Source organism: Rutidosis leptorrhynchoides, chromosome 2, assembly GCF_046630445.1.
Source record: "Rutidosis leptorrhynchoides isolate AG116_Rl617_1_P2 chromosome 2, CSIRO_AGI_Rlap_v1, whole genome shotgun sequence".
In the NCBI taxonomy this organism is placed as follows: Eukaryota; Viridiplantae; Streptophyta; class Magnoliopsida; order Asterales; family Asteraceae; genus Rutidosis; species Rutidosis leptorrhynchoides.
Genome location: NC_092334.1, coordinates 309,081,911 through 309,087,936, shown reverse-complemented (window position 1 = coordinate 309,087,936; position 6,026 = coordinate 309,081,911).

Below are 6,026 nucleotides of genomic sequence, written 5' to 3'. Positions count from 1 at the left end.
GAGTGAGAAGGGTCCTAATACATCCATTAAACCCGAACACAAGTGCCAAACACGTGTCATACCCATTTTGACACTTAAACCCTAATTTTTTTTGACCCATAAAGGTCAAAATCTCATCCTTTACAAGTTTTGACACCAAAACACATTTAACTTGGTTTGATACTTTAACTTAATCCATTTTAAGTTTACAAACCTCATTAAATCGCCAAATGGGTCATAATCACCACCAAACCCTAATTTGACCCAAAGTCACAACTAGTCAACCAAATTACCCTAAATGGGTTTCAACACTTCCATAATCACCTACTTAAGTGATTAAACTCAAATTAAAGTTCTAAACATGGCCAATTAGTTCGCCAACTCAAAATCCACCAACAATTAACAACAAACCCGATTACTAGCTTCACTAAACCCATTTCATCACATAAAAGGGTTTTACAACTAATTAACTCAAAACCCTAACTTGAATATCAAATTAAATAAATGAAATTCGGAGTTTGAGCTTACCAATACTATCACCGCGTAGCCGAGAACGAAAGGAACAACTTTAAAACCCGAGCTTTTGCGAGAAATCCACTCCTTCTTCCCCAATCAAGCTCTCTCTCTCTAAACTCCCTTCTCTCTCTAGATGTAAGTGTGTGAGTGAAAGAGGTGAAAATGAAGATAAGATTGCCCATGGATCAGTTTTGTGGCTCAAAACCCGGCCACCAAGTGAAATACCCATTTTACCCTTTTTAAAACACTTAAAAGAAAAAGGGGTCTGCCAGCTCGATTCTGCGCGGCGCGCACCAGGACCGCGCGGCGCGCAACATGCCTGTTCCAGCTTCTTTTGCTTTTTAACTAATACAAATAGCCAATGCAACCAGAACTCGAATGTTATAAGTACATAAGTATGTAATATAAATATTTGGGTCTTACAACTCTCCCCCACTTAGACTCGATCACGTCCTCGTGATCCTCGTCACTTAACCCAACGGACCTCACCTCACGGTCCTCGACGTAAGTCCCAAACCGACTTTCCTAAGCAATTCTTTCCAACGAATCGCCTTCTACAACTTAATCGTCACCCGCGATTTCTCAAGTTCACAACCCGAGCACTAAACCATGCTCATTCCCCACCATCGAGGAAAACTCAACTAATCTCGTACCGGGATGTCAATCCCTTAGCATACTAATACCGAGTACAACTCTAAAAGCAACCAAGTCTCAACCTAAGGTCAACGACCCGAAACAATGAAGACCGAACCAAAAGAATCCTTACGGATACCACCAATCACGAATCATCCATTGTAGTGCGCAATACGACCCATACGCAACTACCGTAACAACACAATCCACGGTTAGAAACCGATAGCGCCCAAAGCGGCTATGGGAACACAAATCCCAAGGTGTACGAAATCGTCCATCGTCACACCCGTAACAAACATGTGAGCGAAACACGGCTATCGCATCACTAATCATACCACGTGGCCCTCACGACCCCACCATCGACGCATAAAACGACCGATAGTTCCCACAACATGGTCCTTACGACCCCACCATTGGTGTATCAAACAACCAATAGATTACAACTCAACATGGCCGAAACAACCCGAGCCAAAACACATATGGAGGATGGTCGAAACAACCCGAACCTTAGTGAATTCGCACAACCCGAAATCCACCAACCCAATCCATATATCTCACAACGAAATGACCGCACAACCCGAGTCATCGTGAATACGCGCAAACCGATATTCACTACTACCACCACATAGTATAACCGAGGATGGCCGTACAACCCGAACCTTAGTGAATCCGAACTACCCGACATTCACTACCTCAAACTATGAGCCCAACCAACAGGGACATTCGTACTACCCGAAATATTGTGAATACGAACAACCCGATATTCACGTCCCACAACACAACCCTCTTGATGAAGTCAGCGGACCCCGAAGGTCATGCTCCACCAATCTCATTATCGGATGAAGTCAGCGGACCCGAAGATCATGCTTCACCGATCTCAATACCGGATGAAGTCAGCGGACCCGAAGATCATGCTTCACCGATCTCAACACCACGCTCATGACGAAGTCAGCGGACCCTAAAGATCATGCTCCATCAATCACGTACTCCCATGATGAAGTCAGCGGACCCTAAAGATCATGCTCCATCACGCAACCATACTATAATTAAGTCAGCGGACCCCGAAAGTCATGCTTCATTAATCATCAATACCACGATGAAGTCAGCGGACCCCGAAGGTCATGCTTCATCAACTACATACCATAATCGAGCAAGAACCACCTATATCAAACATAGGTACCGAACAAGAATTCTCCAAAAGAGAACCCGACACACACCTTCCTTAACCGAAGGATTTCACCTTGCTCACCAAACACGTCCATTATCTCTCAACGAGATTTACCACATTACCGCCTCGGTGGGATTCCAATCCAAACCATAAGTACAATTTATCCGAAATCGCACTCTACCACGAATCGACCCAAAACTAGGTCTCGGTAAAAATTCCAGATCTACCAAAATCATCATCCGAAATATCACACTAACACTTTCCTCGCGCAGGAGTGCGACTCCCCCACTTGGAAACACGTTCCTATATCACAACTCGTACACCCGTACGATGCTACCAAAGGTAGACTTTACCAACAATTGGGTACACACGACCCATCACCACACCTTGCTCTAACCTTGAGCACACGAAGGATTTCAATCAATCCTTAAACACTTCGAACGAAAAGTGTACCACGATTACACAAACCATACCCTCGCAATTATCCAATTGCTTTAGTTTTTCAAGTTTCACCTAGTCACTCATGTACCTACGGGTTTCTCCCGGTACCCTAAGTACAATGTAACCACAACACAATCGGAGTCGACACCACGCTAGTAGGTATAAAAGAGGCACCTAATGTCGCGTCATAAAGACTCCATTACCAACACACATCGAGATTTTAAACACTCGGCCTCAAAGGTTCCAATCACCCGACGAACCTCATGGTTCATCACTTCAACACCAAAAGCGAACACGCGGTAAACAATCGAACACCAAAACCATTTCCGTGGCTTGGTAGTAACATTCCCCAAATACTAAGGAATGCTTGGTTACACCAAGTCTTACGCCCTTCGTCCAACAACCAAACATCACCATAGGGTATTTCCGTTAGGAACGTCACCCTTAACCATAACATGCAAATCACTATGCAATTAACAAGTCCGAACATAAACGCCACATAAATAAATATTCAAAGACATATTTATCAAAACGAAACGTACCTCAACGTCTCCTTGCGGCATTCGCCGCCGCCAACTCGGGACAATCCGGCTTGCGATGTCCCTCTTTATGACAATAGTAGCACATTCCGTCATCATTTCTCGGCATTGTGCATTCCCACAACTTGTGACCCCTAACGCCACAATTGAAACACCGAGGCGCACGAGAATCCACCGCGCCCTTTACCACTTTACTCGTACTCGCACTCGGACCCTTAGTCCTCTTACTCGGAGCACCATAAGAAACAACCCTTCCCTCACTTGAAGGTTCGCCCTTTTTCGATCGCGTATAAGACTCGAAACCTCTAGCCACCGCAAATAACTCCGCAAACGACTTCGCGTAACCCCGGCTAATTTTGCTTTTCAAGTCATCGCTCAAAGTTCGATAGAAATCCTCCATCAACAAACGATCGTTCCCCAAATATTCCGGGCAAAAACGAGCCTTCGACATAAAAGTCGTCTTTAAAGTATTCAAGTCCATAGAACCCTGTTGCAAATTTCGCAACTCACAACGCAATTCCGATAAATCGGCTGAAGTTCGGAACTCCTCGAAGAATTCCTCCTTAAATTCGCCCCACGATAACGTCATAAACGTTTCACCACCGACAAGATCAATCTTGCCATCCAACCAATCCTTCGCCCTACCCCGCAACAAACTAGTAGCAAGTCTCGTCTTTTTCTCGGGAGGGCATTCCATAGTACGAAAACACCCTTCGACATCCGAAACCCAAGTCGTACTCACCAAAGGATCCGGTTTCCCATCATACATCGGGGGTCTAGTCCTCATGAAGCTCTTAAGACAACGCTCCATTTCACCCCTATTTTGGAATTCGGAATACTTCCCATCCATTTCTTCTCGAAACGCTCTCATTTGCTCCGCAACGGCGGCCGTAACTCTAGCGTTAAATTCCGTGTCATTCATCTCGGTCTCGTTTCGCGTCGTCATTCTAAAGAATGCAAAACGATTAGTCCACGCACGTATAAAACGACACGCACAACACCACCCCATCTTGCTAAACACTCGTCGTACATCACTTGTTAGACACGATTTGCACCCGTAATAAGGTCTGCAAGTTCTTATTACGCACACACGCCGCATCGACTTGTTAGTACAACGACCGCCTCGCTCGATGATATAAACAAACACAACCAAAATTCTACGCGGTACAAACACACGCGAGAATTACTATCACAACACAAGAGCATATTAATAATATCCGCATTACTAATATAAATGTTAGTCAACCTATAAACAAGGCACTAACTAAACCCATTCGGACCCGTAATCCTACAAGTCCCGCAACAAATTAAGCACACACAAAAGTCTAAGTCTAGGCACCTATCTCAAGTCACCTAAATCCCTTAGACCATGCTCTGATACCACTTGTAACAACCCAAACCAAACCACGACAATTCCCGTTAAATTTTACAACAAAAAAAAATTTTGCTGACTGACCCAGTTGCGCGGCGCGCCAACAGGTTGCGCGGCGCGCAGAACCTGTCTGGCAGCCCGCTGTCCCGTTTTACTTAAAATGCCAAAATGTTTGACCCGTTCCCGATGTCTTTAGCCAAAACGCTTTTAACCATGAATTCATATATATAAAACTAGCACGTTTAATTAATAAAATTAAGTTTACGAAGTGGGTCCCACATTGACCCATTTTGCCACCTTAAGTACCGAAATACAACATTTGACCAAAAGACTTTTAATACAAACAAAGCCGAGCATGGCGATTGGGGATACACTACCCAATCCTAAACGATCCAAAAGCAAGTCACTAAAGCAACTATGCAAGTCTTCTAGTCCTCGCGCTTACCCGAGCCACCGTCCGCATCGTATCTATAAAAAGAGTCAACAACGAGAGGGTAAGCTAATGCTTAGTGAATGATAACATACTACATACATATATATGTATAAAATGAATACGCCACACAAAACAAATACCGCATACCGAAGCATCCAAGTATAAAGCATCTACACTAAGCATACCGTACGATCTAAGCAACGAGCTAATGATACAACACAAAAGATAGTCCGCCAACGACAAAGTAAACATCGCCAAATAGCTACACCCGGAGGGTTAGCTACAACACAACAACACATTAATAAAATACAATAATAATAATACACAAGGTTAACCCCTTAACCTCAATCACACGAACATTGGCCGAACAACCCGAGCCTTGTGAATTCGCACAACCCGAAATTCACTTCTCAACCATAAGATGACCGAACAACCCGAGTCATCGTGAATCTGCACTACCCGAGATTCACTACCTCAAATAAGGTGACCGAACAACCCGAGTCACCATGAATCCGCACTACCCGAGATTCATTTCACAATACTAAAACCCACGGTCACGGGATTATAAAATCCACCACACAACCATATCAACCCTTCGCCATTAGGGTTATAACAACCAAATCACAACCAAGTGTGATAACGTGCACACAAACGTGTACTTCGCCAAAGATGGTCAACCAAGATGCACAAACGTGCCAATTGGACTCATACACAAGTCCTTCAAATCCACCTATATGTGAAGTGAGCTCTATAACCGAGAATCACTTCACCCGACCCGCACCCATCCTACACATACATATGCATATAGGATATTATCACTCACCTTGAAGTCTTGAAGAAAGCTTCCAAGTGAATCCGCAACTTGCCAATGGAAGATACCTATTCCATTATCACAATTACAACAATACAATTAGGATGGATTTATAAACCACCCAATTCGACCCT